Source organism: Marmota marmota, unplaced genomic scaffold (assembly GCF_001458135.2).
Source record: "Marmota marmota marmota unplaced genomic scaffold, marMar, whole genome shotgun sequence".
In the NCBI taxonomy this organism is placed as follows: Eukaryota; Metazoa; Chordata; class Mammalia; order Rodentia; family Sciuridae; genus Marmota; species Marmota marmota.
Genome location: NW_025999932.1, coordinates 9171722 through 9190869, shown reverse-complemented (window position 1 = coordinate 9190869; position 19148 = coordinate 9171722). Strand labels below are relative to the sequence as shown.

The 19148-nt window shown below is 40.5% G+C and overlaps 1 protein-coding gene across 1 annotated transcript in view; it reads right to left on the bottom strand.

Annotated features, from left to right (window-relative positions):
- Fgf14 (fibroblast growth factor 14) overlaps positions 1–19148 on the bottom strand; it is a 339751-nt gene that overhangs the window by 231588 nt on the left and 89015 nt on the right. The window lies entirely within an intron of this gene.

Sequence of the window (19148 nt, the reverse complement as noted above, 5' to 3'; positions counted from 1 at the left end):
TCCCTCCTCCCTCCTCCTCCTCCTCCTCCTCCTCCTCCTCCTCCTCCTCCTCTCTCTCTCTCACACACACACACAATCACACACACACACACACACACACACACATATTTTTTAAACCCCAGCCGTTTATTTGACTGAGTCTCTTGCTCCTGTCTGCTCCTGTCTTTTCAGTTCTTTACTCCCTGCTCAGAGTGACATGATCATTTTCTGGACCTCTTTGTTACTTACCTACTTTCCTGAATTTCTTAGAACTTTAATTATTATGTCTCTCAAAAAAAAAAAAAAAAGAAAAGAAAAGAAACAAAGTGTAGCGTTGTCAGCCACTGTGGAAGAGGGCCGTGATGTTCCCCTGCGCATCGTGAGAATGCATTTTCTAAGCCCCACATAAATCCTTGAAGAATTTAATTTCTTGAGTTTATAACATGGATTTCATGAGATTTGGGGCCATAGAATCGAGCTAAATAAAACTAAAGCTCAACATGTGATGCTCTACAAAATGAGATTTGGGGCCTACGGCTATCACCAAATGAAGGAAATCGATTTTGAAAGTCTTTTTTCCCCATTCCTTTTTCATTTTTGATGTAGCTTTAGGGGTAGTAGATAATTGCTCTTTCCTCTTAGAAATTTAGACTGGCTCCTTAGGTAAGAATTTGCCTTAACCATCTAGTATGGCTACAAATGCAAGGTATTGTTTCAGTGAAAGATTTTTCAAGGAATCAAATATATTTCCAAGAGTTTTATGTGAACAGGGGAGAAAGCACCTCAGGAAAAAAAATAATCATTTGAAGCAGAACATGATGGGCACATTTTAAAGGACAATTTTAGGGCTATAGAAGATGCTCAGCTCCCTAAACTCCTCTTGCCCACTCCTGGGCTCCCTGGCTACTTTTGTGTTATTATTCTCTACCTTTCTCAGATCCCGACAGACATTTTAAACTAGCTTCCGGAGACAAGAGAGCACAATGGTTAAAAAAAATGGGTCAAGAACGAAGTTATTCTACTTGGCAGGTTTTCTTCCATATCATATATACATATTTGAGAGCCTAAGACACATCAATAAATGAATCTTTCCCAACAGGCAGGGTTAATGGTTCATTTTTTTCCCAAGATGCTTCATGGATGCGGTCAGCTGTGCTAGTGAGAAGATGGCTCAGCCATACTCAGCCTGTGTTCATTTCTCCATGAAATGGGCTTAGCAATCTTCTCGAGAGATGTAGTTCTAGTAGGACAAGCCTCAGATTGTTTATGTCAGGTGTTTTTGACTACAGACAGGAGAGAATAACATAACATATTTTGATATCACACAGTCCAAAATTTTGCCCTCAGCATCTTGCTATGAGTCAGAGGACAGTTTCCTAGACTTTTGTTGAGTCTTTTTTTTTTTTTGAATGACTATATAGTGGCCTCTTCATGGCCTTTTGGAGGATCATTCTACCTTCTTCAGGACATTCATGTCACCTATGCCTAGCTCTTTTGCTACTTCAGAGCATCTTTTTTGGCACTAACCACAGTGCTCTTTAGCACAGTGCTCCCAACTACAGGGGCTCCACCTCCCCAGGGTGAAGCAAACCCAGTTTCACAGTCCGAGTTTGTCAAAGGGAGGAAGAGAATAAGAAAAGAGCAGTCTAAGGTGCTGGGCTTCTCATCACTGTGATTCTTTGCCCATTGCTGTTTTTATAAGTTTTTCATTTTTGTAACCAAAGCACTTGAGAAGAACAACTTAAAGGAGAAAGATTTATTTTTTGGTTCAGGGTTTCAGAGTTTTAGTCCCTGGTCAGCTGGCTCCATTACCATGGGCCTGAGATGATGCAGAACATCATGGCAGAAGGTGTGGCAGAGGAAAGCTGTTCAGCTCAGGGCATCCAGAAAGCAGTCAGAGAGAGAAAGGAAGAGGCCACAGACAATATATGGTCCCCAGGGACATGCCCCCAGTGACCTGATTCCTCCATCCATGTCTCTTCTGCTTCCCAGTAGTACAAATTATTAATTTATCCAATGGGTTATCTGCGTTGTTTTCTGTGCAGATATGTATGCTATTCTTAAATAACTTGAGTGAATCTGAATTATTACTTCTTGTATTGCAAAACTGGTCTACGACAATCAATATTTTATACAAACATATTTTTTATAGAGACAATTATCTTAGTTTATATGTTCAATGCATTTCCTTCATGCACTCCTTAATTCACTCAGGAAATTCAGTGAGCACTGACTGTCCATCTCTAGACCCAGCATTCAGACATCAAGAGAAAGTGGTTCTACTCTCCAGAAGCTCAGCAGAGTTGGGAAGATGGCTACATGTGACTAAGGGAGGCTTTTCATGTAAAGCATGTGCAAGAACAGTGGAGAATCAGTTCTACCTGGTATGGGTCCGGAGAGGTCTCATGGGAACAGTAATATTTGGAGTTAGGATTTAAAAGATAATAGGTAGTTGCCAGACAGAGAAGAGGAACATGAGGATTCTGGGCAGAACATCTCCAATGAAAAAAAAATCCCAAATTGGGACACAGCTTCATAGAAAAAAAGTGTATAGTAATTCATGGAGAACTTCCTTTTCCTATTAGGTTAGCAATAAGATCCATTGATTTATCTGGCTATTTACATTTTTATTAATATTCCAGATAGAATCATTACATGTAAAATGTACTCAAAACATAGCACATGGGAGCTATATGCCATCATATACAATGAACATAAAAACATAGGAAATGAATGAATAAATGGTATTATGAGTGGGTGGTGGACTATTGCTTTATTTTTTTACCTTTTGCATTTTCCCCTGATGAACATAAGGAGCATGTAGCACCTGCATGATCATAAGTTGCTAACCCCATCCCTTTTCTAACAAAGATGTTGATTTAGATGAGCTAGGAAGAGGGTAACATGCGGAGAAGGTAGCTGAGGAGAGAGCTGAGGATATCCATTAGCTGATTAGAATGCTTTTTCTTCTGCCTTTTATGCAATTTTATTATCCTTTTAGTGTGAAAGCATAGTTTACTTATATGGTATAAAAAGTCCTGTGCTTAGAATTCTTGAATTTATGTTTCCAGAGATGTAAAATATTACTGTTTCAATAAATTATTTTTGAAAAACAAACCAAAAGAAAAGAAGAACAAAATAATAACAAAATATCTTTTATCCTTGAAAAATCAAGGTTGCAATCTTTTGAGACAACCTTCAATATAGCTTTTTAAGGATGTATAAGTAATAAAATTCACAGGTTGAGCATATTTACAAGGTCTCATGTCAGAAAGAGCAAAATTAATTTCCTGCAGTAAAGCTTTGCTCTCTTACTGTCAGCTTGGCTCCTAAGTAAACACATTGCACTTTATTCCTATCACTCTCAGGTCTCTGATTCAAGTATTTATGCTTTATTGATAAACACTAAAATAAACCTGTGACACTGGGCTGCTTAGTTTCCATGATGGTCCCTGTGTGCCTACACATCATTCAACAATTTCCTTTTTAGCTTGGAGGGATGTGGTACTAGTAGTGTTCCCTTTCTACTTTTCTGGGCTGGTTAGTACCAACAATGTAACTTCATTGTCTTCAGAGAAATAAATTATTTTATAGTATGACAGTTCTTGCTCACTTGATGTAGATTAAAATACACACAAAAACAGATACACACACAAAAACACACACAGTTAAACCAATATTGTTAAACCCTCAGGGTTTCTCAAGGGAAATTAAAATAGCTACTTCCACAGAGTTCCAGAGACTAATCTGTTCTATTCATATTTACTCTTCTGCTCAAGTCTTCATTAGGAAGGGGTCCTATAATCCTCCGGTCCTACATTACTCTAACAACACTTAAGAGTGGCTTGATATCTATTTGAACACTCCAATGATTTATTGACTGCGATTTATCAACAGAGTTTCCCCTCTCCTTTTGCATATGGCTTGACTTTTAGAATCCTCTACCCAGAATGAGCCCAAAGCTTGACTTTCTAAAATGTTCAGTCATCTCTCACCTTACAATGCTCATGGAACAAAATACTTTCCTCTCATTCATATGACAGACTTTAAATATTTTCCTAAAAAATACCTTTCTATTCACTCCTTCCCTTCTAGTTTCAGAACATTTCAATGATAATTATCCACTCATGAGAATTAAAGCAAGGTCGCACATAACCTGTAGGTTTTCTCTGCTAGTCTCTGGCATTCAAATGAGCCTTCTCAGCCCTGTCTTCTCTGTTCTTCCTTGTCCTTGACTTCCAAGGACTTCACATCCAACCTCACCTCCTGTTGTCCCAGTTCCAAGTTTGCACACCTATCATGTCTCTAGGCTGTGACACTGGGAATGTAGTTGGTAGTTTACATTCACATTGTTTGGCCCTTCTGAATACATTTGGATGGTCTCTTAAGCCAGAAACTCTAAGACACATCAAAACGAGGCTTCCTTTATCTCAGTTCTCTCAAAGCCTTAGGCTTGGTTGTTCCCCTTCCCTCCTCTGCCATGTTTGAAAGATGATGAGATTTCAGCTTCACTGACTCAAGGACTTTGTCATCTTCTCTGCTCATACAGGGTCCCCTCAGGGTGTGCGCCTTGCATGTATAAAGATCTACTGTAAGACAGCATGCCATGTCACGATGCCAGCACCCCATACTGGCCACATCTCGACTGCATCAAGAAGTCACATGGAGTGACTGAGACACACCAGCAAGGCTTGTGTATGACACTCTGTGGTGTTCCCACAATGCCAGAATCACCCGATGACATTCTCAGAACTTGTCCCTGTCATTAAGACATGTGCACACACATACACACACGCACACATCAGTCACAGCAAAGCACAATTTTCAACTTCATAAATTGTTTGTATTGTAATTGTTGGCAGAGCATGGAGCTATCAACTCCTATATCTAACTTAATGCTCTCAAGCAATGATTTTTTTCTAATAACCAAGAAATAATAGGGAGATAAGAAACATTTTAAATACTTGCTAGTTTCAAACATATAATTAGATTCATCACCGAAGGAGGAAGTAGCACTTGGATAAGACAGTGATCCATGACATGGAAGATCTAGAATTAGTGATTAACTGTGGTTGCTGCAACATCAGAAAGCAATCTCCAGGCAGCATGATATATGATAGCAACACAAGAGGAGGAAACAACCCAACTGTCCATCAATGAGAGAAACCAACTCTCCATCAATGAGAGAATGAAAAACACTGGAATATTCCCCCATTTCAGAATTACTTCTCAGTAAAAACAAACAAACAAACAAACACTGGTATATAGATAGCAATAGGAAACCACAAAAGCATCATGTTGAACAGTTAAGAAGTCAAACATAAAAGAGAACAATCATGATTCTATTTTTAAAATGATGTTATCTAAAAATTTTAGAAAACTATCTCTGAGTTGAAGGAATCCATAGGAAATCACCAAGAGGGAGTTTTCTGGAGTGTTGGAAATTTCCTTTGTCTGGATCTGGGTAATGGATTCAGGGATGTTTGCCATAATTTATTGAGCTTCACATCTACACTATTTGCATGTTACTTTGTGTATATAATATCACCATAAAATACCATGAGAAATAAAATAACAACATGATCTCAAATGAGCATCAAATCAAAAGCATCACCTCAAATGATCCAGTCTTCCTGTGCACACTTCATGCCCACAGAGATTCTCTGGAAATCCAGGAGGCCCACTCAATACCACTATCTACAGGAAAGACCCCCTCTGATGGCTGGTGCAAGTTGGGCGGATATACTGCCTCCTGCTGCAGATGTCCATTGGCTGAATGGTTCCACACACAAATGATTACAAAGGAAACTCAATTCTAGATTTTCAAAATAGCTTTTTATAAATATTCACAGTGGAAAGAACCCTTGGCATGAGATCTACCTTCTTAGTAGATTTTCAAGTGGATGATACCCATCATTTTCTCTAGGTGCAATGGTGAACTGTAGATTTCTGAAACTTATTCATCTTGCTTAAATACTTTTAGGCTCACAGAGATACAAGAGGAGATTATGAAGCTCTAAATACAGTACATTGAATTCAAACAAAAGAAGAGCACTTATTACCAAAAGTACACTTTAACAAAATATTTTGAGCTAATTGAAATGATTAATGGAAGCTCATCATTTTCTAAAATTAGTCTTAGGCAAAGTGTTAGTAGATGGATAAGAGACCACATTCTCCTTTCTATTCCTTTAGGGCTAATCTGCAGCCCTGGACCTGGACCACAATCCGGCTCCCTGGTACCTATTGTGGAATGCTCATTAACAGTGAGAGAAGTTGACGTTTTCTATTCCACCAGCAGGCTGGCTGGGGGCTTCTAGGTCCTGATTCTTCAACTGACCCCAACCTCAATTCCAACAAGCACATACCCAAAAAACAAAATTGCACAGATGTTCTGTCCACCCAGTAAGTTGTTTCTTTTCTCCAAAAGGTTTCCAAGCTGTCATCTACCTGCTCTGATGAATCAATTTGAGAATGCATTACACGGATTACCTTTTCATCCTCAGGTAAGATGTTTTAATTTATAAACATGGTGTGCAATTTCAAAAGAATAAGATAGTGGTGGTCATGTGACCCTCCAATGAAGGGGAAAATATTGAAAGTGGTGGTAGAAACCTCCAACATCATCCATAAACTCATATTTATCTAGTACCAGGCACTAGACTTTTAATGCATATTATCTCATTTAATCCAGAGACAATTTTACATAGAATTCTCCCATGTTTTCATGGGAGAATGTACTGTGACATTTGTAGTCTTCTGAGACCAGATCAGACCTGCTTCCTGAATGTTAAACCCATGAAAATTCTGGGCATTCATATGGAAAAGGAGAGAGAAGAGCTAACAGTAGATCTAGATCTGGTAATGATTGTATGAGAAGAATTGAGTTTTGAGGGATGCACTAGTGCTACTACCTGTCTCCAGGGCCTCTAAAGGCCACCCCATGGCTGAGTAACAGTTGTCATGAATCCTTGTCACGAACCCCAGAACCCAAGTCAGGGACACCAGTCACCAAAATCAATCTTCTAACTGATGACTGTTGACATCAAAATGTTGCCATTTCTGGTACACTCCAACAGTGTGTGGGGATCGTGTGATTAGATATTTTAATTAGATCAAAGGATCCAGAAGGTGGAGCCACCAGGCCAAGCCCACATAGACAACCATCCTCTGGCAGCTGCTCTCCTTCCGTGATCCTCCTGCCCCATTTCTCCTGTCACGTCAGAGCTAATCACCCTGTCTCCCCAAACTGACCACATGCACCTGATGGTCAAGCTGTTTGGTGGGAGAATCAAGATGAAATGAATGAGCTAATACAGAACACCAGGGTCAATCAGCATCTACAAAACTCAATTTTCCTTCCATGTGTTAGGGGTAGATACATATTTTTTTCAAGACAGAAAGATGAATGACTCTATAGAAACCAATCAGTTCAAAATGTCAGGTTGAAAGGGTAGGGTGGGGGTTCCCGACACACCAAGAGAATGAAACCTGTGCTTCATACAGTTCATGTCTCTGAAAAATATGCACAACTGCCCTGGCCTGGAGGGATGGCATTGTCATTTGTCACAGCACCTCCAAGTCCGTCTCGGCCCTGAAAGATATTTGAGAAGAATTGAAACCACTGTCACTGTGGATAAAGTTCTCACTCCATATCTATGACCCGTGTGGACTGATGGAACTAGTGGAGGATAATGAATGCGTCAGAATAAGCCCTTGCTCGTTAGTGTTAACAAGCAAGCTATTTGTCACCCTGAATTATGTTTTTCCTAAAATTCATATATCGAAGCCCCTAACCTTATCACCTCGTTAGATGACAGTGTTTGGAGACAAGGTGATTAAATTAAAATGAGACTGTCAGGTTGGGTCCTAATCCAGTCTGATGGCTTCTATATCAGAAAAATTGTAGGCACACAAAAAGACATAGGATGTGGTCACCAAGAGAAGAGGATGTGAAGACAGAGAAGAGTCGGCCATCTGCAGGCCCCAGAAGAACCAGACCTCAAAGACACCTTGATGTTGGCCTTCCTGCCCCCAGGACCCAGAGTTGACTTCTACTGTTTAAGGACTCAGTTTGTGGTGGTTTGTGGGGACAGGCCTAGCACAGTCATACGTTATTTGAAAATGAACTTGCCCTTCTGTTAAAGCAATCTGAAATGAAGAAAGCTGCCTTCCCACGGGTGACCCTCCTCAGACAAGCATTTGCTTTATGCAGGATTTCAGATGAGGTGCCACGAGGCGAGGTCTTTAAAAGGTGCTGCCAGCCACGTAGGCCATGTTGGTGTCAGTGGGGGTCAATGGTCAGGCTTTGACTTGACATATCACAGTCTGGGTGTGGGGGAGGCTGACTCCACTCGTGAATACAAAGCACCACCCCTTGCAGGCAGGGATCACTGACAGCCATTTGCTTATTACACAGCTGCGAAATTCACGGGCATAGAGAAGGCTGTCACGCATGTTCACCAGGAATGGCTTTTCTCTCTCAGGAACTGCTGAAATGAATTAGGATGAACATCTGGTGTGAGACTATCTTCCTGAAATCAACGTTTATGATTATTCCCTCCGCTTTTATCTTAGGTTTATATTAGAAATGAGCAGAGGAAGAATATTTATTTAGATCCCAGTGAAAAATTACTACTAAATACCATTGTGCTGTGCAATGTGCAATAAAATATAGGCCAAAGGGAAATTTTTAAGACATAAAACTAGCATCTATTTTCCTTTTTATGAGGTAAAAATCATATACCTTATTTTCCTTTTAAATTGATTCTCAGAGATCCCCAAACTAGATGTCTTCTTTAAATATAATTGCTATCCTTAGCCTGATATAGATAGAAATATGGATGTATGTCTGGTAGGTCTCTGGGATTTCATTTAATCTTCAGTGTTTAAGCTAACAAATGTACCAGTGTTTCTCTTCCTATAAGCTTCTTTAAATCCTTTGCTGGATTAGATAGAACTCAGACAATGACTTTTCCTTCTGAAAAAATGGAATACCTTCACCAAGGAGCAAGGATTTCTCCACTGGGGCCAATTTAACTGTCAAGGAGACATTTGGCAACATCTGAAGACATTTTTTACTTATCATGACTGGGAATGAAGTGGTAGGTGCTATTGGCCTCTAGTGGGTAGAGGCTAGAGATGATGCTAAACATTGGACATTACAGAGCACAACCCTTTCCACCACAAAGAATTAACCAACTCAAAACAAGGTCACCTGACCACTGAGGACCAGGTGGAGTAGCCCTGCCATAGAGCCAGCAGTTTGCATCATTGGAGTGGCTTGGGAAGGCCATTGTATGTTTGATGGATGGACAAAGGCTGGTGAGTTTCGGGTTTTATATTGATCTCTAATTTTTCCTGTATTATACTTCTGCAAATTTCATAGATATGTTTGCTTTGGTCTCTTTTTCTCTGAGAATTGATGTCAAGGTTTCTTCAGTTCTCCTGGAAATGGATTTAAAGTTATTAACAGCGTCATTACACACTCATTTAAACGGTGATTAGAGATGGCTTTAGTTAACTATAGTCAGTTCATTCCCTGCCTAATTTTTGTCTGACTTTCCACACTACCAAAAGTCAAACAAAGCACTACCTTTATCCCTACCTGTGAGTCCAACTTCTGTCTTAGGTTGAGTGAAGAAGTTAGAATTAGGCCAAGAAGACCTTACAGGGTCAAGTTTATGCAGGATTCTAAAATATACCATTGACTGTAGTTAGATTTGCATTTTGAGTATTAACCTTTGTAAAGAGCATATCAGCACTGATAATACAATTTCCTATTTTTCCTTATTCTGATATATAGACTACGTATGTCGATCTGTTTTATATAACATTTCTAGCCATGTGAAAGTCTCACTATGAGGAAGAGTATATAATTTACATATAATAAATATATGTATATATATTAATTATTTATATTCTATCTAGCTTTGGGGGAAAATATGGAGTCAAAGGCCAAATAATTTCCTAATATGTGAAAATAAGGTAAAGAAATGTCATGCTTTACAAAGAAATAGGATAAATTGGGATAAATGGAAGGGCCAGAAGCAATAGATACAGAGGATCTAAGAGAAGAGTGGGGGAAAATTGGGGAGAAAAATAGAACTTTGCTAGGGAAGTAAGCAGACAGAACAAGGTCACTCAGGTTGCTCTGAAGAGGGGTGCACATTCCTTGTTCTGTTTCCTCCTTAAATTGGCAAAACAGCCAAGTCTCTCCCGTCTCCGGACCTGCAAAACAGAGGGCTCAGCTTGGGTGATCTTGGAGGTCCTTTCCAGCAGTGAATATCTGGCAGCTTCTGTGCCTGGCTTAGCTAGGGAGCGCCTCAGAAACTCAGGCACCTAAATAGCAAGCTTTCCCTTGTGGGATAAAGTGCACCTTGAAAGGGTAGTTGGGAGGTCTCTCCAACAAGGTCGCCTCTTCCTCTTGAATGTGTGGGAGCTGCAGCCAAGGGAAGCAATGGACAGCCCCAGGCCTGGTAGCCGCAGCTCTCCAGTGGAAAAAGAAGGAGGAAAACATTGCCGGGCTCACCTGCCCTTCTCAAGGTGAAGTGGAAAGCAGCACGGGGAGATGGTGGCCTACTTTTCATTCTTCAGACAGAAAACGCCGGGGCTCGCCTTGAAGCAGTTTTGCACAAATTGCTTTTAACTCCCTGAAATACTCAGAGGGCCGACCCTTCCCTGTCACTCAGGTTTTTTCCCCCTCTCCCCTCCTCAGACAGGCTACCTGCTACCTGTCCAGTCCAAAAAGCCTGACAAACTTCAGCCACCTTTTCTTTGTCCTTTTAGGTCCTCTTTGTCTTTTCTCAGTGTGATACCTCATCCTGATTTTTGCCTTTATGCATTTATTGATTAGGGTCTCTCCACTAGAATGCAAATTCCACGAGAACAGGGACCTCATGGGTCTTTATTACTCTGTTCCCAGTGCCTGGCACAAAGTAGAAGTCAATAAATATTTGTTGGGAGAAAAAGTGAATAAATGCCTAAGAAATTCTGCAAATAAAATTTGCACGTGGGAAGATTTGGAGGACAGAACGTGGAAGGTACATAAATAGGTACAGACCTGAGGGAGATGAGACTCATATTGGGTGGCACCTCTAGGACTCAGAGGGGACAGGACTTAATCATGCAGGTGGAAGAATGCCCTGAACAATCACAGAAAGCAAATCCCAGAACTTAAATTAGCAAATTTGTGGAAGGATTTTTGTTACTGTCCTACCCAGTCCTGGTGCCTAGGTTTCTACAGCTCCAAATCTCAAAAATGAGATTCACCACAAGACAAGAACAAACAGAGTGGAGACCAGGCTCGAACACTTCCATAGGATTTGACAACCTCCATCCATTGACAGTTTTCCAATATGGCTTCTGCTCACCGCTAAAGCTGTAATCACCCAACCTCAGAGCTAATCAACACCGAAGTTCTATACCAGCTCTCAACTATCTAAGCTGGATTTCTGCAATTAGAAGAAATTGCTAATTGAGGATTTCCATAAATTATACAAACATGATAAGATCATGCTAGCAATGTATACTTATGTTTTCCCTTATAGCAAAGAACTTTACAAGGAGAAATTTTGAAGAAGAGTCCAAAATGTGTCCTCAGTTTCAGCAAGTCTCCTGATAGCTACATTTGCTGAGCCCTCTGCTGCCTGTTTCTGGCATTGACACACTGCAAGCTTTTCTTCAGCACACAGAAATCTTAGAAAATAAGCCACTTTCTCATTAGACTTTTGTTCAACTGTCCAGTTAAATGAATCAAATTCTTAGATTACAAAAATATGCTTCAAAACTTTAACAGATTGAACCTTTCTTAATGTGTTGAATAAATTTAGGGAAAAAAATTCCATTTCAATAGTCATCTACTCTTCTTCCTAAATCTGTGATGAATGTCCCCCAAAGAATAAAACCTAGATAAATTTTTGATGGATTATTGCTTTCAGTGATCAGAAAAATCTGTTATATCCCCATAAAATGATCATTGATTTTGTTTAGGTGATAATACTAAATGCAAATTTCTTTGTGCAAAATTATGTTTTCTACTCCCTTCATATTTGAAACCTCAATTATTTTGTAATATAAGCCATTACTATGGTGTGTTCTTAAGTTTATAAAGGCATGTTAATCACATATAAATCAATAATCAATTATTGAACTGATCCAAAAATTAACATTTTTTAAGCCTTAGAAACAATTAGATCAGCATGCACACTTTAAAAACCTTCTTCAAAATGCACCCTGGTGAAGGCCAAGTGTGACTCACTCTCAGTAGTATGGTGTGTAAAGTGTAGTGCAATTATCGAATTTGCCAGTAGTGGACACTGTTACTCTAGCTATCACCACGGAGTGACTAGGGAAAGCCTGCTTCATGCCTGCTCTTTATTCCCTTAAATGGAGCAGAAGTCAGGAATATAGGCAACTGTTCTGGAAAAAAACAGCTGAGTAACATTTTTGAAAAATATCACTGTTATTCTTGGACATCAAAGGATTATTAGGAAATTAATATTTACATTTTAAAATTCAGTATCCATTTGATCGTTTCTTTAATTTAGGGAACACAGCAATTAACAGCAGAATATGCAAACATCAGCATTCTCAAGTGAACTCATGCACCTACAAAAGCTACCTTTCTGAGAAAATACTGACCATGGGAATTTAAGAGACACCCTAAACTGAGTATGAGCAGCTGGGGTCCCATCTGGCTTGCTGGGTTGGAGCTCTGCTGCTCTAGGCAGATGATCAATTTTCCCTGATCTTGTTTGTCTCCTCTCTGTGAAGGTAGTACCTAAACTAGACAATCACCCAGGAAGCCTACATTGGTATCTGTACTTCTACGACTCTCCTAGGACAGATGAGAACCAAGAGCTTTGGCTACACTTGTTTAATCAGGTTAGGTGTTGTTTGTTTAATCTCCATCCAGAAAATGACTATATAAAAAAGCTATTCCTTTCTTAATGAGGCTGGAAACATAAGCTCCAGCCCTCAGGGCAAGCATTATGGAAATCAACTTGCAGAGCTCATGAAAATCAGGCAACGGGTTCAAAATAGAAACCCTCACTTTCCAAGATGCATCCTGCACAGGAGGAGGGCTCAGCTTCCCCATGGTTAGGGTGCATTCTGTAGATTCAGTAGTGTTGTTTTTATTCCCCTTTTCTAGATGAGGAAACTGAGGCACAGAAAATGAATAACTCATGAAAGACAGCTAGTTAGTGATGGATCTGAATCCAGACAATCTAACTGGAAAAGGAGTGCTCCTAAATAGCAGATTTGCTCGCCTGGGTTCCCTATTCACTATCAGCATAATACTTCCCTCTTTGGGACTTAACCATTATGTCTGCTCCCACCAAATAGAATGTAAATTGCTGCAAGTTAGAAAATCAGAGCCCCATGGTGCAAAGACATAGATATAAACCAGTAGTTCTCAGCTCCAGGGGATCCTCACCCACCCAGGGATCCTTTTCCAAAGTCTGGAGACATTTTTGATTGTCTAAACAGAAGCAGGACTGCCAAGGCATGTAGTTGGCAGAAGCCAGCCAGAGATGCTGCTAAGTACCCTACAATGCTCAGGAAAGCCTCATAACAAAGAGTTATTCAGGTCCAAATGTCAACAGTGCCCAGGCTGGGAATCCCTGCCGGGGAAGAAGATGGGCTGACTTTGAACCCTGGCTCTGCAGATGGCCTGTGTGAACTTGAGCCCTTTGTTTCACAGCCTGAGCCTCTCAGTCTCCTTGCTTCAAAATGCTAAAATAATGTATATGTCCTCCTAATGGCTATGGCTATGGGACGTACGTTTTCAGGGACAGTGGAATGCAATAGAAAGATCAGAGGTTTTGGAACCAAAGGGACAGGAGTCCTCGGACCCCCTAGCCCCATTTTCTTAATCTGAGAAAAGAGGGTCAGGTAGGAAGCTCCTATCTACCTCCTGGCCTTCTTCAGGATTGAAGGAAATAGTGAAAGATCCTCTCACAGCATCTGACGTAACACATCCCTATATGTCCCCAGAGCCGATTATTTCCATTCTCAGAAGGGATTTACCTATTATTTTTCTCTACTCCCTGGGCACACCCCAGTTTCCCCATCAACTACATTCCTTCCTTCCTTCCTGAATCAAGTCCAGTTTTGTTTGGGTATCTGTCCTTAGTTTAGGCAGCCAAGAACCCCAGGAAATGACCCCACACCCCCAATTCTGGTTATGAGCCTCTATGGAATTGATCTGATTATTCCATGACCTAGCCCCTGTCAGTAAACTCAGGGGACTCTGTGGAGAACAGTTTTCATTCCTAAGAAGTAGTCCTAGGGAGACAGTCTTATGTTCGCCCTGGATGGTAGTGCAACTGTTTGTGGTGGCAGAAACTGTTGTCATGTTGCTAGCAGCCTGAGGAAGAAACCCACCCTCAATGCCACCCCAACAATGGACAAGGGAAGATGGGCAGCGTGAGGATGACTTTGAGAACCTAGTTGGGTGCCACAGTCTGGCTGGGCACAAATCACGAGCCACTCAAGCAGGAACAAACTTTATTTCCAAACTCCACCAGCACATTCCCCAGGAACTCTCCCAAACGCCACCCACGTGGCTCCTCCAGGAACACACCACACACCAATGGGAACTCCCTCTCCCAGAACTTCCTCAACCAATGCCAACTCCCCAGGCAATCCTCGTGAGAACTCCAAAGTAGCGGGCACCTGAGGCAGACAGTAAAGGTCTAATATACAATTGAATCAATCCAGCATCATCTTAATGGCTCGCCTCTCAACCAATACTATTGGCAAAATGCCAGGGGCCATTTTGACTTGGCTGTGGCTCTCAGCAGTTGGGCTGTTGAATCTGCCTGCAAACTGCATGCCCTTTGGACTGACTATATGAGTACAATCATGTTTCCTTACTACTTAGGCCAGTTTGGTGATTATCCACAGTAAAAAAAAAAAAAAGAAAAAAAAGAAAGACAGAAAACCATCCAAATGGACAAAGAAGAGCCCAGGACTCTGCCCCTGTGCCTTCGCCCACTAGCGTCACTTTTACCCTCCCTGTGCAACAATGCTGTGGCCACCTGTCCTAACAGTCATTATAAAATGGAATTGGAATAGAACCATTATAAGAGTGGTTATAATTTTGGTTCTGTTGTTCAGATTTTGTTGTTAAATTTTGGTAAACTATCCATGACACACAATTTACTATAGTAACCATTTTGGGTGTGCAATGAGGTGACACTAAGCACATTCATATTTTCTGCAACTATGGCTGCCCTTGGTCTCTACAGCACCTTTCATACTGCAATGCTGAAACCCCCCAGTCAGCACTAACTCTCCCCTCACCCCCACGCACTGGCAATTATTCTCCTGACTACCTCTCTGAACCTGGCTTGTCTAGGTACCTCGTACAGGGGAAGTGAAATTGCACGTGTCCTTCAGTGACTGGTCTGTTGCAGTAAGAAGAATGCCTTCAAGGTTCATCCATACTGCCATGTGAGCCAGAACTTCTTTCCTTCCTGAGACTGAATAACTTTCCATTGTGTGTACACCATATTCCATTATCCGTTTATCCATGGACAGGCATTTGGGTTCTTTCCCTTTGTGGCTATTGGGAATACTGCTGTGTGAACGTGGATGTAAACAGCAAGCTTCAGTATGGCAATCAAGTTTTAATCTTTAATGCACATTTAAGAATCTAAATCAGAAGTTGGCAAACTATGATCCTCAGGCCAAATCTAGCCTGACATCTACTTTAATAGCTTTACTAGAACACAGACAGGCCTCTTTGTTCACAGATAGCCTAAGGCTGCTTTCACATTACAACCAGAGTACAGCAGCTCTGACGGCAACCGCATGGACTACACAGCCCAACCTATTTATTCTCTGCTGTCTTAGGCAAATGTCTTGCTGACCTCTGATCTAGGTGGTATTTGATGAGCGAATCTTTCAATTGGTTGTCAAATAATAAATGGATTTTATTTACCTGTGCTTCTTACCCCCAATACCTTATCTACAAGACTGGAAGAGGAAATTATCTAAAATGCAGATTCTGTTCCATCAGTCTGCTTTAAGAACAACTGTAGTTGCCAATCATCTGCACAGACAGAGTCAAGAACCTTGGAACATCCGGTGTTACCATCTGTGACCTTCTGCCCACTGCTCACTGCACAATGGACTTTTCCTAAAGTGCCAGGACATAGATCTTTTAAAAAAGCTTCCCTTATCCCTCAAGTATGCTACCCAGAACAAACTAGGTGTGCTGTCCATGTTTACTGGATACATGAATGAATTAATTAGCTTTTCTTTATCAAGTCACAGCTCTCACTGGAGAGGTTCTTTGTTTTGTCTTTTTGTCACTTTGGATTTGAATGATAGTCTAAACCTAGGGGTGCCCTGTGGGAAGTTCATGGGGTCTGCAATGGATGGAATTCATCCTTCTTAGAATGGGAATATTCAGAATGGCCACATGGAATAAACCTTCAGAAATCAATGAACTGCAGACTTTTTAATAATTTAGACCTTGATTTTTGTGTTTTAAAGTTCTATGTTATTTTTAAAAGTTTTTAATTGACAGACAAAATTGTATGTACTCACAGACCAGCAGGTGATATTTTGAATTATATATACATTGTAGAATGAATAAATATCTAAGAATATGTATATTACCTCACATAGTCTATTAATGGTAAGAACACCTAACAACCACTCCCTAAACATCTTTCAAGTATACAATATATTGTTACTAACTATAGTTAGTATTGCCACTATATTATCTGATTCACTCATGTTCTTGGTAAAGTAATGAATATTTGTTCTATTTTCATTTCTATTCAGTTCCCCGAAGCAAAAAAAAACAAAAAAAAAACTGTTGCACAAAATTAGAAGTAGAAATTTGTAATTGTTAAAATACCACTACATTATTTAGAGTATCTTTGCAAACGTTTTTCTATGTCATTATGTATTATATCTAGGAAGAAGGTCAGAGTTTTTAATCATTTATTGCTGAAATTCTCTGACAAAGCAATCCCAGAAATAAACCTTCCTTTAAAATAAGTTGTTGCCAAAAATCAAAGCAGTATGTAAAAGATGAGAACAGCAAAAGGCAAATTAATGGCAGAGGAGAAAGACTGCTAACAATCAGAGAGTTCTTTCAGGGAAATTAGAAACATTAATTTAAATAAAACTTTTCACAGTTTAAAGAAAGGAAAGTTTTGCTGAGAGGTGATATTTTCCCCCGTGGGCCATCTGCAGGCCTTCCACTCCCTTGTCTTTTGTTAACTCTTAGAGTTGTATTCAGGTTTCTTCAAATATGCTAAAATGTAGGTAGGCAGGATGCCTATCACACAGTCACAGTCACACCTTTGGAGAGCATATTATGTACTACAATCAGAGTTTATCTTTTTTTATTATTAGTAGTTAGTCATCCAAATGAATTTTTTAAAAAAACCTCAGGTTTCATTGGCCAACATGGAGCATAGCAACTGCACACTGAGGACTGTGCTTCCAAGCAGTTCACAAGACCCACCCAGGGAGACAGAAAAGAGAGGGCAGGAGGCAGGCAGGAGGCGGGAGGGAGAGGGGGCTGATGTGTTTGACAGAGCTGCTCAACATTTTCACCATCAAAACAGCAGACTTCTAGGTCTCTCTAATGAAGCCGGCTTCATCACAAATGCAGATATTTAAATGAGCTCATTTAGCAATGATATGAAATGAGTTCCCAATGCACAAGCCTCATTAATGACAAAGAAGCAGAAGTTGGTATTCTTTTTTTTTTTGGAAACAAAAGAACAAAAGACTTTGACACACAACGTTCACATTTGCAGAAGTTTCTAAAACGAACACAGTTATCAAACATTTTTAAAATAGGACACATGCCAATTCTAATGTGGCCTGAAATTTTAAAATATGAACATAATCTTTCTCCAACTTTGCAACAGTCTTTATGATTTTCATCTCTTTTAACCCAGTGTTGTATAGATTAAATCCAGATCAAGTGGCTATGCCGGTTTCATTCTCATGAATCTGAAGAGTCAAAGAGAGATTGATTCCCTTTCTCTCTGCCATGCATGCATGAGAGAATTATGGGAATTAGGTCCTGGACTACAAAGCATGACGCCTTCCCTCCTTCACTCAGGGTTTCTCTGACATTCAGATTAATTGTGTGTGTCAGTTTTCCTCTCTGTGAAATGGCCAATGGATTTCGTGTTGAGGCTGAATTTTGGCCATGAGTGAGAAGGCAGCCTAACATTTTTCTCAACCAAGAACCTTCCCTGGTTATATCCCCAAATTCTGTCCTGCTGCCTTGGGCAATCCTCACCCCAGGTGGGCATCACAATGACAAGGTTCTAGTGAGGTCTGGTAGGTATGCAGTCCATTTACAAAGTTTCTTTAATCTTCTTCCTGAAGGCCTCACATGGCTGCTCCTCTGTGGACTATTCATTCGAAAGACTGTGCTATTAGCTCCATGGGGACCCCTGGGGTACTATTTAGTAAATGAATGTCATTTATGGAAACTATTAATTTGGTAAGTGCTAAAAATTTGGTGAGCAGAACATTCCAGTGAAGGCACATTGGTGCTTACAAATGTTTTTGTTTTGCTTTTGATGTTTCCATCAGTAATGAAGGTGTCAATCATCACTTCCCTGGGAAAGAGCTTGCATTCCCCCAAATGCCCAAACCTCCTCAGAAAGATGTTAACTTACTATAAAAGACCTAAAGAAGAGTTAGTAAAAGGTTCTGGGTTGTTGAGTATGACAGATACCAAGTTTTCACCAAATAGCTCTCTGCCCCTTTCATCCAGAGAACCCTGGTGTGGCTCATAGAGGCCATATGCTCAGCCCAGGGAATGGAACACAGCTGCTCTAAGCCAAGTGTGGCGCCTCCACTTCTCCTGTCTACAAGTTTCTTCTCCTGCTTTCCTTAGATATGTATAGCTACAGGTTCCAGTTCCTGGTCACTGTGATGAAGGGGGTGAGTGGTGGGAGAGGGGAGGTCCTGGGATACCCTTTTCACTTTCCCCCTTGGTAAAATCCTGATCTGATTCTGCCCAGCCTCTTCCTGTTTGCTTGGCACATTGACATAAGGAAGAGGTACTTACAGCTCTTACAAGTGCAGATACAAGTGCGCCTGCATCTAAATCTTGTACAAATCTGCTCAATAAGTATAGGAAAAGCCTGAGTTCTAGGCTTTTCATGACCCCCCTC